This window comes from Fukomys damarensis, unplaced genomic scaffold (genome assembly GCF_012274545.1).
Source record: "Fukomys damarensis isolate Sample0158 unplaced genomic scaffold, DMR_v1.0_HiC HiC_scaffold_20, whole genome shotgun sequence".
In the NCBI taxonomy this organism is placed as follows: Eukaryota; Metazoa; Chordata; class Mammalia; order Rodentia; family Bathyergidae; genus Fukomys; species Fukomys damarensis.
In genome coordinates, this window is record NW_022900932.1 from 28,043,099 (window position 1) to 28,060,529 (window position 17,431).

The following is a 17,431-nucleotide window of genomic DNA, read 5'->3' on the forward strand; positions in this document are numbered from 1 at the left end:
AAAAAAAAAAAAAAAAAAAAAAAAGATTAAATCCAACTGATGCCCCAACCATTGCTATGTAACTGGCCTTCTGATGAACCATAGTTTCCATGTTTCCATAAGAATTTGACTGACATTACATAGGAAGATTATCATTAGTAGGTTATTTTCTAGAATGCTAATGCATGAGTTATGTTTACTCTAAGTTAGCTACGTTTTTCTCAGTTCAGTTTATATCAATTTACTTGCTATTAGAATTACATGATTAAATATATGTACATATTAAATATATATAAATATATATGACTTGATCAAATACTTCAGAAAGAGTTGATAAAAATAAGCCAAACAAAATTTTTGAATCAGGTGTGGATGATATAGGAAAAATTCATAAAAATCTAGAAAGTTCCTGCTTTTAGTTAGCTTCACAATTTCTACTTCTGCTTTAAATAAACTGAAACAAGTAGTTAGTAAAATGCATTCCAAGTCTGATTTATACACAAAAGGACTGTGCTTTTCAATACTCAAATGAAAGACCTGATTTCTCATCAAGCTACTGACAAGTAAGATAAGCTTTTAAAATATGCATGTATTGTTTTCATGAGTCTCTTTTCAATTTACTGACAAATTGTAATTGCATTAAATAATGATTATGGCCATTTTAAATTAATTTTATGTTCAATATGAGCAAGGTAACATTTTGACCAAAATCTTTGTTTGTAACCTATGAGTTTTAAAACTTTCTCAACATAAAACTATTTCCTCAACTTCAACATACTATTATAGTAATTGATTGCAAAGTTCATATTTCAGATAACCACAAGCAAGATAATTCCTGTAGAAAATTCTCAAGTGTACTGTTTCCTTTTTCTTCATGATCTCATGTTTGTTTTTCTTGATATTGTTTGTTTCTTAATTAAGATAAAGAAATGTATTAAATTATCTTTCGCTGTCTAAATGAACCCTGCTATAAAAATTGCTAAAATGGATTGCCTAATTAAGGCAGAAATTCAAAAGTTGATAATCATTAGTAGTACTACATACAAAGCATATTGTTAAATACCATCTACATTTGTACATTTGTTTTTCAGCACTCACTTTACATGGGAGAACATTAAGATCCATAGGTAACAAATAAGTTGCCATGGGCCCTGTCTATGCTGTAAGAATCAGATTCAGGTCTTGGCCTCCAGTCTCTTGAGCTCCAAAGCTGAGAACCAATGCTCATTATTGTTATCATGTGGAATATGTCACTTTAATGCTTCTCAAGGCTCCTAGATTACTCAAGGTAGCTAGATTTTATTTTTAAAAATTATTAGTTTTTAAATCATGGGTTATAATATGCAATCATGTAATTTTAAAATACTAGAAGTTCCTGCACAAAACTTCTTCAGAACATGAAGCTACAAATACTCATTATTAAGAAACTACTTCCAATTGAAGACCAAAAAAACTCTACCAAAAGACTTCTAGCCTTAATTGACACTTTTAGCAGAGTAACTGGATACAAGGTCAACAGCCAAAAATCAATAGCATTCTTGTACACAAATAACAGACTCAGAGAAAAATTAGGGAAACAATTCCTTTCATAATAGCATCCAAAAAAATGAAGTATCTAGGAATAAATCTAACAAAAGAAGCAAAAGACATCCACACTGAAAACTACAGCACCCTGAAAAAAGAGATCAAAGAGGATATAAGAAAATGGAAAGATATCCCCTGCTCCTGGGTAGGAAAAATCAACGTAGTGAAAATGGCCATACTACCAAAACTACTGTACAGATTCATTGCAATGCCAATTGAAATTCCAACACTATATTTCACAGAACTAGAAAAAAGAATCCAAAAATTCATTTGGAACCAGAAGAGACCTAGAATAGCAAAAGCCATCCTAGACAACAGAGACATGGCAGCGGGTATAACAATTCCCAATTTGAAACTATACTACAAAGCCACTGTGATAAAAACATCATGGTACTGGCAAAGAAACAGATCTGAGAATCAGTGGAACAGATTGGAAGACACAAAAACAGATACAGATGTACTCAGCTACATCATTTTTGACAAAGGAGCTGACCATCCCCAGTGGAGGAAAGATAGCCTCTTTAATAAATGGTGTTGGAAAAACTGGATCTCAACCTACCAAAGATTAAAACTAGACCCTTATCTTTCACCCATGCACTAAATTAAAATCCAAGTGGATGAAAGATCTAAATATTAAAACAGAAACACTAAACTTGCTGGAAGATAAGTTAGGCAGAACTCTTGAAGACATTGGCATAGGAAAAGATTTTATGAAGAAATCCTCAGTAGCACGGGAACTAGCAGAAAGAATCAACAACTGGGATCTCATCTTATTAAAAAGCTTCTGCACTGCAAAAGAAACCATCAACAGAACTAAGAGACAACCTACAATGTGGAAATAAATTTTACCAACTGCTCCTTAGACAATGGACTATTATTTAGAATATATAAAGAACTCAAAACAATCAGCCTCCCCCAAATATAAAGACCCAATTCAAAAATGGGCATCTGAAATGAACAGACATTTCTCAGACAAAGAAGTAAAAGCATCAAATAAATACATGAAGAAATGTTCCACATCACTGGTAATTCGAGAGATGTAGATGAAAATGACACTGAGATTCCACCTCACCCCACAAGGAATGGCTGCTATCAAGAAATCAAACAATAACAAATGTTGGCGGGGTTGTGGGGAGAAAGGAACCCTTTTCAATTGTCGGTGGGAGTGCAGACTAGTGCAACCACTATGGAAATCAATATGGAGATACCTCAAAGAGCTTGGACTGGAGGTTCCATTTGACCCAGCCATCCCTCTGCTGGGTATCTTTCCAAGAGAACTAAAAGAATCATATCACAGAGAAGTATGTGCTACCATGTTTATAGCAGTACAGTTTGTAATAGCTAAAACTTGGAAACAGCCCATTTGCCCATCAGTTGGAAACTAAACAAAGAAGATGTGGTTTTTCTATAAAATGGAGTACTACTCAGCCATAAAGAATGAAAAATTAGATTCATTCATAGGAAAATGGGTACATATTGAAGATATACTCCTAAGTGAAATAAATAAGTCACACATGTGTAAATACCAAATAGTTTCTCTGGTGTGAAAAACTATAATAGTACATAACATCCTAATGATATAATTGACTGTGTGAAATAGGAAGACAAGGGCTAAAGGTGTAGGGAAAATGGGAAGGGTGGGGGAAGGGGAATAAGGGAAAAGAAAAAAATGTGAGAAAATGAAAAAATGGAAATGAAGTGTTTGTAAAGGAGGAGGGGAGGAGATCATGAAGGGAGGGCAGGGACAAGGGGAAAAAAATGAGAACCAAGACCTGTCATGTGAAAGTACAAGATCCCAATAATGAATATAACTGTACTGTATACCTAAAATGTACCAATAAACTCAATGAGGAAAAAAAAAGAAACTACTTCCGAAGAAGGATATAAAGAGGATATTTTAAATATTTTTTGACTCATTCATGCAAGCACATACTCTGGACCTTTTTTTTTCAGCACTAAGAATGCAAAGGTGTCTGAGACATTATTATCGTCCTGAGGGAACACATCGTCTGTGTGAGAAGAGATAATTAAGTACTTGTAACATGATGCATAGCAATTTTACAATATTAGATTCATACTAAATACTGTAGAAACAAGATGATGAAATCTTCAAGGAGTAACATGGAGAGAGCCAGCTGTATCTTCCCCACAGAAAAGTCTTTTACCATTGACATTCTTTATACTTGCAGGTTCAGGGTGTCAATAAAGACAAATGACTTTTAGTTGATTTTGGTAACTCTCTATGTACTGCATTCATTACCGCATTCTCTAAGCACTTGCTCCCAGCTGTGCCCAGTGCCCCACTCCCAACATCACTGTCCTCCTTACACCACATCACTATGAATTTGAACTAGGTCTTGCTAAATAGAGAAAAGAGGACTGTCAATTTAAGGCAAAAATAGTAGTCCTATATTTGAACAGGCCGGATGGTAAGTAGACAATAAATTTGGTGTAGCTAAGCAAAGATTTAAAAGAACCAAGCTGCTGCAAAGACAGCCTAAAGTGAAGCCTGAATCTCAGCTGAATGGCTCAGGAACCCCGACTTTATCCTATAGGCAATGGGCCAACCAGGTGCTCTGATCATCTCTAAATTCCTAAGTTTAAATTTTGGCTCTGACCGTTAGCTGCCACATGATTTCAGCCAATGAATTTATCAAACCAAAGTAATGACATAATGCTTAGTCCATGGGCTAAAGGAGATGATGGATGCTGAGTGTCATACATGATACTTGGGGGGGAAATGCACAATCCACAAAAGCTCATTGGAGTTTAAATGGAAGAACAGTGTGATTAGATCTGTGGTTTAGAAAAATTACTCTGGAAACAGTGGGAAGGCAGGATGATAAATTTATTTTTGCAAAACTACAAGTGGGGGACATCTGAATTCTAGGTAGCTGTAATGGTATTGGAAGCAGGAAATGATTCTAGAGATATTTAGGTAAGGAATGGACTAACTATGAGAGAGGAGGGAGTGTAGACACATTCAGCATTTTATTAGCCAATCAACAGTCAAAATTCACTTAGCATATATAAATATATATGTCATTATATATCATATTTAATGATTTCCTCTCATCTCCATATTTATTAATTTTTATCTCTTAATGGAAAAATAATGAGTTTGGATTAAAGGATTGGGAATTAAGTACAAAGTGTCCAGTTCTAACTCAACCTCGGCTGGCTCTGTGACCTGCGTCTCAATTTTCTCTTTCATAAATAGGAAGAAAATATTCGTTCTACCCCCTCACATGATTTGGAGAAGAATGAAGTGTAGTGTTACCCCATAATATTGCAAGTTTTATGATAGGTGTTGAGTTAATAAAAATGCAATTGTCCATGTAAATCGTACACAATTTTATTGTGGGAAGGAAGTAATGGGAACTCTGTAACACTTTTGCAACTTTTCTCTAAGTCTGAAATTATTTCCAAATAAAAAGAGCAGTCATAAAGGTGTAGTGCACCTGAAACTCATGTGTGAATCTAAATAGCTGTTACGGGAGATGCAGTTTTCAGAGGAATGGGACTATTCATGCTGTGTTTAAAAAATGTTCCCCTGGTGGATTGAACAACTGCCCAGTGACACATTGACTCTTGAAAGCTTCCTTTTGGCGGCATGCAGAAGTTTGTTCTTGCCAAATCTTTCTGTCTTTTCATGTTAGAATGACAGTAAATAGCCAAATCAAACAAGAACTGCTTGGATTGTTTGAAAGAGGCCTTTGGAAAACTGCTTTTAGTTGCTATTTGTCATTGCCACCAAATCCTGGAGATGTGTGGAAAGAAACTACACTGTTGTGGCTCGGGCTGTCTAAAGGAGTGTTCTTTATTTGTTCTTTCACACAAAGCAGAAAGTCTATGTGAAATTCTTAGAAACATGCCTAGCACAAGAAGGACAGATGAGCTATTTTATTTTAATTGAAAATTGAGGTGTTCAGCAGCTTCCTTTGAAAGGAAGTTTTTTAACAGTTTGATTGATAGGATACATTAACAGAAAATCAATTTTAAATATGTGTATTGTATGAGCACAGAAAAATAAAAATAACTTCTACATATTGCATATTTAGAGTGTGCCAGGCTCTCTGCTAAGGGCTACATATATTGCCTTGTTTACTTAAAAAAAAATACACTTTACTGGTGAGAAAAACAGAAGCTGAGGAACATAAAGCAACTTGTGGAGAATCTCTGCTCTTAGACTTTTAGCAGTCTATTTAACTTTAGAACTGTCTTTTCTATCCAGTATAATGCATAACAACTAATCGTGGGTAGATCTGGGTAGAATTTATAATGAGAAATAAAAAAGTACAAAAATACAAAGGGCCATGATCAAAGCAGTATTTTTCATAGTTCTCTGAACCTTTTCCAGGTGAGCCTAACTTAAAATCATCTACTGCCCCCATCCAACCATGGGGAAAAAAATGTAAAGTACCATCAATGAAGCAGAAACTCTCCCAGCATACATCATCACTGGATTGCAATTCTCCTCACACACATAAGCAAAGGAAAGCGTTTCAAATTGAGCAAATACTCCATTAAATACTCAATTAAAACCTTTTCCAGAGTGTAAGAGAATATGAGTTAGGTCATACATGTGATTTCAGAAGTATGTGTTGAACCTTATCAATGCAACAAAACAGAATACGATTGAAATCAATTGTTTGGCTTCCATAACTACCAGAACTACATGATTAACTAAATTTTTCTCTTTCTAACTGGTTGTCATGGTATTATACAGATAGAATCTTAGAGTCTGCAAAAACAACAAAGTTGTGACATTCTTTCTTGACCCTTACATTGCAATTATATTGGGGCTGTTATTCTGGGAAAACATGGAATCACTACAGTCTCTTAAAGATCTCAGGAATTTGGTTAAAAAAGTCAAGGAGTCAGTGCAAGGCCATATTTTAAAAGACTTGGCTTCACTATTTTCAAATATTTTGCACATTCAAAATTCAAATGTATATGAATACTAAAAATAAATTCAGTTAAGAAAATGAAAAAAGTGCTTTTACATTGTAATAAATAAAAGCAGTTACTTTAGTACATAGATACAAATCACTTTATTCTGCCATAAAGGCACTTTTACTCAAGGAAAACAGCAATAATAATGACAGTCATTAAAGTTTATTAGACATTTAGAACATCCCAGAAGTTTTACATGTGTTTTCTCATTTAACCTTTCTGCAGTCCTTTGAGAATGGTCTCAAACAGTCGCAAACTTACAAATGAAGATGCTGAATTAGAAAAAAATAAGTCTTCTGCTCAGGGTCACATGGGTCAAAAATGGTGGGCCCACAATTCCCCAGCCAAAATGACCTGAAGCCCTCACTTTGTTCAGAATAGTCTCTAAACCAGTTTTGTCTTCACTGGTGGGCATCCAAAACCAATTCTTCTCCACTCAACTTTCTTCTCCATTATGAGCCCCTATTTCCAATTTCAGTGAGATCAGAGGTCTTCTTCCAAATAAAGACCTAAGGAAAAACAATTGATAAGCTTCAAATGTAAAAGGAAAGCCCGGAAAGTAAAGCAGCTAAGCTGAAATGCCCAACTCAAAATAAAGACATTTTTAGTTCAGCGGTAGAATCCAGAATTTTAATCCATTCTCTCCATTGGTAAGAGATAAAATTATTCCTCGTTAGCTAGAGCCATTAAAAGGAAAGCCTTTCTTATTTTTATTGGTACATGTTTGCAGTTACATAATGATTACATTCAACCATTCATCCCAAGGAGTTGGTACATGTATATAATGCATCTTAATTCTTTTAATGACTAGTATTGCTTGTGTTGCTCTTGTCGCTTTTATTTTACACAATAAATTTCCAGAAAGCATACCGTTCTTCATTCTCTCAGTTATATTATTATGGGGGTTGTAAGCATGCATGTACAAAGGTGACAGTCTTTTTTGCAAAAGAATTAAGCAACAAGCCTGTGGATCATACAGGAAAACATAAATACTTAGACAAGTAAGGAAAGTATGGTTATTTTTCTCTAAGCCAAGGAAATTCTCATTCCTAGGATCCATATTCAATTTGATCCCTTCTGTAATATATTTTGATTAATATCTTGGAGATAGGGGCGACAGCTGTGGAAATCTCTCTTTAGTTTCTGTTCTCAAACGCTACAGAAAAGATATCAGTGATCCCTTGCTCTCTGGTTGTCTAGAGAAGCAAACAGACACACACACAAAAATGAATTTCAAAAGCGCGCACACACTGTAGCCCAGGGACTCAGTGTGTTTGCCCCTGGAGATTCAAAAGTGGAAGGAAAATTGACAGAGTATGCAAGCATTGCAGTTGGCACAGCAGTGACTCATTATCTTAGAACACCATCCCTAATGTTCATGATGAAAAAGTACAAGGAAAGGGGCAATAATTTTTTTATCTATAACGAGTTTGCTAGATCACAGCTCTCACCACCCCTCCCGACCAGACTATGAAATAGAAAGTCAATGTGAATATGTAATACTGTTGCGTCCTTTCTTTTCTTTCTTGTTTTCCTTTTTGGCAAACTGGTCTTTGCTCCTAATTCCCAGCAGTATCAATTAACAATGCATAATTTTAATAGAATGCTTGCAAGTACAGGACTCGTGCTGTAAAAATTAATTGTCTTGAGCTGATTTCCTGTAGACACCGTTAATCAATATTATGGCATCTCACAAGCAGCTGTTCACCTCCTTCCCATTGACTCCAAAGAGGAAGGAATGTGAATCAGGTGGCCACATGGTCTGCAGGTGTGTGGGTGACATTTGAATTTTTAACAATTTTGAATATGAAATCCTAGGGAGAAAATGAATAGTTTTGGTTTTAAGCTCTCAGTTAAAGTTCTTAAGAAATATTCAGTGATCTAAATTAAATGATTTAATTAAACAAAGAGGGAAAACCTCTCATAATAATGGTGCATAAAATTGAGTCTTTTGTTTGATGCCAAACGGGAAATCATGCCCATTTATGTCAAGGCGTATGGTATGTAATTATATAGTATATTCAGAAGCAGAATGATGAAGTACGTATCATGTAGTGTGCTTCTTTCCAGCCTGAGTATTCAAAAAGAGCATTTATTTTAGAATTAGCAGACATGGGTTTCCAGCCTAGCTCTACCATCTTCCAAGTAATCTTAAGAACAACAGTGTAAGGGCTGGGGATGGAGGCCCTTAGTTGCATCCCCACCATCACGCAAAAAAAGACAATGTTGAAACTGACATTGCCCGCCTCTGGGTTTCCTCATCTATATTGCGGGGGCAGAGGAAATAGTCTCTAACATTATAGTCCTAAAGTTCTTTGATTTGAAGACCAAGAATCTGGAGCAATGAACTACAGGACTGGGTCCCACTGGACTATTTTCACACATATTCATTCAGCAAATATTGAGCACCTGGGGATGCTAGTGTTTCAGTTCTGCACTCCTCAGCACTTCATCCATGGGGTACATGTGACTATCGAGCCCATGAGATGTGCTGTGTCAGCCACTCAAGATTCCAGAGGCTTAGAAAAATAGAATGCAAAATATCTCAGTAGTAACTGTATATTGATTACATGTGAACATGGTATTCTGTGCAATACAGTGGAGTAAATTAAATGAGTTATAAAACTTAATCATTCCTGTTTCTACTGTTCTGAATGTAGTTATCAGAAAACATTGGTCACAGAGGTGGCTTGCGTTTCATTACTTTTGGCCAACACTGATCTTGGCCCTGGTTGCTCAGCAGCAAATGAAACCAACAACTCCACCCTCTCTAAGAACTTGCACAGGAATTGATCCAGGAAATATGAAACAAGGGTGGAAATATATTTCAAGTAGCAGGGCTATGAAGATGATAAGATAGAAAATCATGCTACAGTATTTTCTTTTAGCCAAGAAGGTCACAAAGGAGCCCGAAGCAAGGTGACATTTAAACTGAGATCCAAATGGTAGGTCATGGCAGCTCTATAGAATTCTGAGAGGATGGTCCTGGAGTGGGGAAGACCTAGCCCAAAACTCTGGAGGTGGGAGCAGTTGACCTTGGAGTTCCTATGTCTATAATACACCTACCAGAATCATTATTTAGACTCCATAGTGTATTTAGGAGTCACTAAGCATTGTTTTAGAAATTGAGATGTACAAACGGGAAATAAATATGCTAAAAATGTTCAACATCACTGGTCATTTGAGAGTCACAAATTAAAACAACACTGAGATTCCATCTCACCCCAGAAAAAATGGCTGTCATCAAGAAATCAACCAATAACAAATGCTGTTGGGGCTATGGGGAAAAAGGAAGCCTTCTCCACTGTTGGTAGGAGTGAAGACCGGTCCAACCAAGGTGGAAATCAGTGTGGAGATTCCCCAAATATCTAAAACTAGAGGTTACCTTTGACCCAGCAAATCACCTCTTTAGTATCTTCCCCTCAAAATTAAAGGCATTATACAGCAGTGATATATACACACCCATGCTTATAGCAGCACAGTTTGCAAAAGCTAAATCTTGGAAACAGTCTAAATGCCCATTAAATGATGAATGGATAAATAAGATGTGCTTTATATACAGCGGAGTACTATGCTGCCATAAATAAGGATAAACAGGACATTTCTAGCTAAATGAATGCACCTGGAGACAATACTTTTACATAAAACAAATCGGACACCATGTCTAAATGTCACAGCTTCTCTAGTGTAAGAAACTGAAAGTGTAAATGAGAAACAAAATGTATGATAGATGTTGTGAAACAGGAAGAAAACATTTAAATGGAAAGGGACACTAGGGAGGAGGGAGGGAGAAAAGAACAAGGGGCAAAATGAGAAAAGAAAGATAAAATATAAACAAACCTTTTGTCAAAAACAGGAAGGATTGAAAGTCGCCTTCTGCTTCATCCTCCTTTCCTTCCTCCCCTTCACCTTCATCTTCATCTCTTTTACACTGTCTGCCAATCCTCCTCCATCGTTGTCATCATCGTCATCATCATCTCCTTTTTCTCCCTTCCCTTCCTCATCATCCATATCAGGAGCCAAGCAGCATCTTTGATGACCTCTTATAATTCATCTGCACCTTCGTCAGAATGCTCAGTAAACCAAGGAAAGAAGCTCTTGGGTTCTTCATGCTCCTTCCTCTTACTGGCTTTATTCTGTGTTTGATTTGAATGTTTTGTCAAATGCTTTCCATCTGAAGATGGATCCCTGCTCTCATTCCCATGAAATTCTTTGGAAAGAACTTTATTTTGGAAGTAAGGATTTTCATCAAAATAAAAATCTACTCTGTAACCGGATTTTCTCTCTTCAAATTCTGTCACTTCGACTCTGGTCAAATAATGTGATGCCTCTTTGTCTTCCTCCCCAAGCAGTGCAGACACTGGTGGGCTGTTAACAAATGTTGTTACCCCCAAATTTCGGATTTGGGCAATCAATTGTGATCTTGTCTGAAAAAAATGTTCGGTGGAGTTTGTTATGCTTCTGTTCTACTTTCAATATCTCCTCACTGGCTTGTTCATTAAGTCTATTTCATCAGTATGTTCAATTGCTTCTTGTTCTCTTTCTCCCTTGGGCAAACCCTGCAAGGCCAAAGATGCCTTGGATTTGGGGGGCTGAGACTGTGGGAGTTTCTTGGTAGGAGGGCTGAGCAAAGACTGGCACAGGGAGGCTATGACAGGAGGGAATTCCTAGCATCAGCTCTGGGGTCAGCAGCTCAGGAACCAAGCTTTTTGGTTTGAGACTCTATGATCTTAGAGAGAAAGCAGAGCTGTGCAGACTGGGGATGCTAAAAGACTTGGGCTTGAATCTTCTCAGCTCCATCACTTACAGGCTCTTGAGCAGTCTAACCGTCACACTTTCTAAGCCTTGGTTTCCATATGTGTGAAGGTCCTTGGGTACCCATGAGTTCAAGGAAGATGATGACTTATCTTTTACTCTGTAGTGTAGCTAAAATGTTTCTATAAATCAGAATCTCCCTACCCTAGGTCCCAACCATATTCACCCTTTATCAGATATCATTGGAGCAAGGAAAAAAAATGGGGAAAAAGGAAAATACAATGACCCTTTTTGCTGGAACTACTCCTTTTGTGGGAAAATCTGCAAATACAGTCATGAACTAAAGCAGCTTCTGAAAGCAGAACCACTGGGGTACTCTAGAAGTCCTAAAGAAATGTCCCCAAAGAATAGTAGCCTCAGCCTTTGGACTATAATAGCTCTTTTTCCACAGAGCACGCAGCCTAAAGGTCTCAAGTGACATCTCCCTTGGATTATGATGCACTGCAAAGCATGGTTCCTAGAAAATGTCTCACAGTTGCTTGGGGTGGGGTGGGGGTGTGACAATTGGAACAATTAGATGAGACATTCAAGAAACAAGAAATTATTGGGATGAAGGTAGACAGGTAAAGTTATGGAATTACAGCCTCAAACATGTTTATGCCTATATACTGGTGAATGAAACAGCATCCTACTTTGTCCTAATTCTATCTCTGAGGATTTCAACAGGATATAGAAATATTGAGCAAACATCTAAATGGGTCTAAGGAAAGAAATATTTTTTTTTTCTGTTGTCAAATCGTGCGAGTTGTCCCAGTGAGTAAATTTTCCTATTTAGGGGGAGTGTGTGAATTTGTGCAGGCTCTAAAACACCTACTTCATCCAAACTGCCTGACACAATCTTCAGTCCATCTGCCAAAACATTTTTCTTATTTCTTTTCAGTTCTAAATTACAATCTATCCATCACCCACAAGTGGCTTTCCTTAACTATTGCAAAGTTTTCTGCAAGCATTGAATTGGGCTTGGGGTTGGGGAAGAGTAAGATCTTAATTTATTTGCACTGGATTGTGGGGAGGCTAGAGTTTGAGGAGTCCTTTAAAATGAATGTTGAGAGCAATCATATGGAAAGCAGCCATACTTTCCCCACATTGACACCCTCATCCTAGAAAATTTAAACTGGGCAAACTGGACAGAACCTTCAAGAAAGCTTTGGATACTCCTTCCTTGACTTACTTCACTGTTTTCCTTTGCTGATGCTTCAGAATGGAGGTGAGACACTAATTGTCCAACATTCCCTTTCTGGGATTCTGCAAAATCTTTGGAAAGCCTTTCAGCCTTATCTTAGCTCCTTTGTGTAAATCCAGAACCCTCGGCTAATTAAGTACATGAATGATCTAGAACTACATCTTGTTGTGAACCAATATGTCTTTAGCCTAGCCTTTCCTGATGGAGTAAGAGATTCCAGAAAATGTGTTGAAAGATTTCCATGCTTCTCAGAATATGTAAACATCAGCTCACTTAGAATTTAGACCTTATATTATCAGGAGAACACTGTTATGGTTTGGATGAAGATGTGGCCCAAGAGTCTCGTTTGTTCAGGAGTTGGTCTTTCGAAAGTGGATTGGATGATGAGGGTGCTATACTTATCAGTGGATCCATCCATTGATGAGTTGGATGGCTGAATGTGCTGAAGGAGGTGGGGCCTAATTAGAAAGGGTTCATTGAAGGGAGGGAGCTCCTCCTTTCTCTCTCTGCTTCCTGACTACCACATGAGATATGTTTACCATGCCATTTCTGCATCTGAGCTTGCCAGCCATGAACTGAAACTTTGAAGCTATAAGCTAAAATATATCTCACCTTTAAATTGTGGGTGTCAGGCCTCATATCCCAGCAATGAAGACCAGGACTAAGACAACCAGCCTTAATTTTGTGTTTGCCACTCAAAATTAAAAGATATCAACCTTTTATTCCTTCTGAAGGCAGTTCTTCTTAGTTTTATGTTTGCCTTTTTTTTTCTTCCTTTTTATTCTAACACCTCTATGTGATGGGTCCTAGACCAAGTGGTATCACTGAGAAGTCCCCGAGATTAAATCTCCTATCAAATTTATCCCCCCAAACTAGAGATCTGGGACATGTAGGAGGTACTTAATAGGCCTAGTTTAAGTAATTAACATTGCCATTCTGTTATCCCACATCTTTCTAGCAAGGTAAAATATCCTAAAATAATTTTCAAGGAGATCTAAAAGAGAGCCAGGGCAGTGTCAAGGACAGAGGATGAGATTTAGAACTAGAAGAAAATCTTAGAGTTCATCTAGTCCAACATCATCAATTTTCTGTAAAGAAAATGAGTCCCAGAGAGTTGATGACTTCCCCAGTGACATTATGCTTATGAAGCAACTACTCAGGAACATACCTCAAATCTCACGACTTCCAAGCTAATGTTATTTTCCACTATCCAATTTACCAACCCCAGGAATAGCTCAGACTCTTATCCTTAGACTAGTCCCCAGCTGTCCGTGTAACAAAACTTTGGAAGACACAGCACTGTGAACTGAAAGGACCACTGCCTTAGTGTGAGGAGATCTGGGGACAAGTCTAGCTGTGCCAACCCAGAAAATAATCAGCAATGTCTCTGAGCTCCTAACTTCCTACCTTCCAATTGGTCAAGTGAGGCTTCTATCCGCTTTTGCTGCTTCTCTGAATAGTAGTGAAAATCAAAGGCTATAAAAATGTGAAATTGCTGTGGGAAATGTTAGGTGTACTGCTTCACAAATTCCACTGAAAGGCAGAGAGAGCTCTGAATGCCAGAGGGGAAGACACACAGCATCTGCTAAGAATCTCTCCTTCCCAACAGAGAAGAGACTCAGACCCCCAGCTGCATCCTGGAGCAAAAGCAATCAAGCGGGGGTCCTATGTTATCACAGTTATTAGGGTGGTCAACTGTCCCAGCTGTGTGTCCCAGAGAGCTCTAATCCCAAGCCAATTGAAACACAATACTTCAGGTCAGCCTGAAACACAATACTTTTCCAAAACTGACTATTTGAATCACTCAGACGTTATATTCACACACAGGAAGTTAACAATATTTAAGACAAGAATTGTTCAATTGCCAGCTGTGGACTTTATATCACCCTTCCTCTCTGAGTCCTGGAATGTGAGGTAAACCTAGATCAAGGTTTTAAAATACATTCTTCTGCCTTCGACAATCATTGGTTTCTTTTCCATCTCTCAGAACACAGTAAACAATACAAAAACAGCAAGGTAGAGTGGATGAGTTAAATGGCAGAGGAAGAAAATTAGAAAATATCGAAGTATACTATTTCTAGCCTTTTTCTTCAAACAGTCACTGAATGCCCTGATCATGGCAATCTAAATACAAAGGTTAAGAAGCTTGCTGAAGCTCAGTATCTAACATTTTATTTTATATTACATCTCCCCCTCACTCTTGAAAGCAACTGAGAACCACAGTCTCTGACTGTGACCACATGGAATATGTCTAACATCCATTGTTGAGCAGACAGTTTCTAAATGCAGGACACCAAAACTATTGCTCCAACTCTGCTTATTCCAACTGGATGTTCTGTCCACAGCTCTCAGAGTTGAGTCCTCTTGGCCAAAAGTGAAAAGAAAGTCATACTCAATATTCTAAATGATCTGTTCCAAACTCTGAATTAAACACGGGCAGTCTGCCTGAAGACACACCAGTTCTGTAACGTATTTCAAAGAGGTAATTTTGTAGTGGGAAGACTAACTTCTTCAGAACTATGTGGAGAAGGCACACCAAGGTAAATTAAAGACTTTGGAAGACTTCTGGTGTTCAACCACGTTTGTAGTTTTCACCAAAATATTTATTCTGGTTCCTCTTCTCTCTAGAGCAGATTTTTTGAACATATGGCTTAAGGACATTTTTCTCTATCTTTCTATCTCCCTTACCATCTTGCATTCCAGTTTTGTAAGTAGAAACACATATGAAAGTGTCTGTTTTTCTCCTCAAAATATAGAAAAAAAATAGAAATTAGTCTATGCTAACCAGTGGAGTTCCTAAAGAAATTATATTAAAAAAAAACTTGTAATGAACCTCATTGGCACATAAACTACATGGAGTAGCAGAGATTTTTGTGCAGCTTTATTCTTTCTATATATTCCTTTTACATCACATACAACTATGCGCATATGCAGCTAAAAACAGTTTTAAATTCTGATGAGATGTAAAAGCAAGATAAAATGACAGGCATGGTCAATAGTACTTCAAACTCCGGTACTTTCAAATCTCCTTGAGAAAAAAGATCTATATATACCAGAGTGCATTACTGGATAGGTGGGGGTTAGAAGGTCAAAGAGAATCCTATTTGCTATGTCAACATCTGAAAAAAAAATTAAACCATAAATCATAATCTGTCTTCACAAATAAATCCAGTAATTCACATACTACACATTTCATCACGAGGCATAATTTTGTAATGTGCCTGAGAGGAAAAAAGTGCTCTATTATTATGGTTATTTAAAATATCTTCACTATGACTTATTTCTCTGGATTTGTATATTTCTCTCTCCGTCCACACAACCACATAGCAAAAGTGCTGGTTATGTAATAAGAGTATTTACTGTACAAAGAGTATTTCACAATACTACTTAATAAATTTAGTTCACACTGAACACAGAAGGAAATATTTGTATCTGTGTTATACAGATAGGAAACAGCACAGAGAGGATGAGAGACTTGCCGGAGAGGTCACAATTAGGAAATGCCAGCACCATGATTCAAATCTGAATGATATGGCCATAGTCTTCACCATCACTTCTCCAACCTTTGCCATTTGCTTTTATATTTCAGATACCCTCGACCCTTCAAAAGCCCTTACAAGCCTCAGTGACTATGTGCTTTTCTGTTTGCCTGATCAATTTCTCTCTGTTGGCACCTTCTCATTTTTCCATCCGAGGCTAAATGCTACCATCTAAAGTGTGTCCTCTCTCTCTCTCTCTCTCTCTCTCATATCATTCACATAAAATGTATCATAATTTGTAATGATTATATTCATTATTCTGTTTGTTTTTCCTAGATTTCCCTGTTAGAGCCTTTTCCCATGAAAGCATTACCTGTCCCCATGTTATGACCCCAGTACCAAGCACAGTACCTGGTTCATAGTAGGAATTCATAAATATTGAATGGATGGATATATGGATAGATAGATAAATAGATCGATGAGTGGATATTAAACTTCATATATATATCCTGGACAAGTCACATAATTTGGGCAATTTTTAAGCTACGCTTGCAACTATATCTAGATTTAGCTTAAAGAAATAAAGTTCTGGATCAAGGTTGTTAAGAGATCATGTCTCTAGCAGAATCCATGAATCTGGGTCCAATCTCATCTGTGTCTAACACATCTGTCTCCCTGCAAATGCAATAGTCATGTTACAGGACTATGCATCAACACCTAGTGATGCCTGGACATAAATCAAGCAATTGGAAAATTCAAATCTAGAAGTAAGAAGACTGGACTGGAGATATCTAACCCTACCACTCTGTCCCCTGATCCATCTACAGATATATGTTTCTCCTTCAGAGTCTAAATTTTATATAATGTCTATCTAAAAGTTTAAAACTACATAGGCAATTATGCCTTCAGTTTTATCTGCCCACCTCAGAACGATGGGGAGACTAGAAAAAAAATTCAAAGCATTATAAGATAATTATATTAACTTCCAAATTGCATAGTTACTAAGCAGAAATTACCACTCCCAACTATTAGTATTATAGGCTTTCCCAAAATCATAGCTTCCTTTTCCTAGTTCCAGTCTAGCATTCTAAAGGGGAAAGATTTTCTGAAGTACAGAATCTGATTTCTATACCATAACTTTGCCTAGACATAAGTCAGTGTAATCCTAAGTAAAACTGATCAACGAGTGATAATATCCATCAAGATCAGGCAGGAAACCGAGGGAGCCCTTGAGCTGGGAAATTTGAAAAGAATATAACAAAAGAGTTGTCTCTAAAATGACGAGGAAGCCAGACAAGGTGAGATATGCCTATAATTGCAGCATTTGGGAGGCTGAGGCAAGAGGACACTGTAAGTCTGATGCCAGACTGACCTGTGCTGTGAGACCCTCTCTAAAAAAAAAAAAAAAAAAAAAAGAGCACAATTCAAACAAAAA

The 17,431-nt window shown here is 37.2% G+C and overlaps 1 pseudogene; it reads right to left on the reverse strand.

The window, feature by feature from the left end:
* Positions 1-7,002: 7,002 nt before the first annotated feature.
* LOC104847780 lies at positions 7,003-16,379 on the reverse strand (annotated as a pseudogene).
* Positions 16,380-17,431: the final 1,052 nt, after the last annotated feature.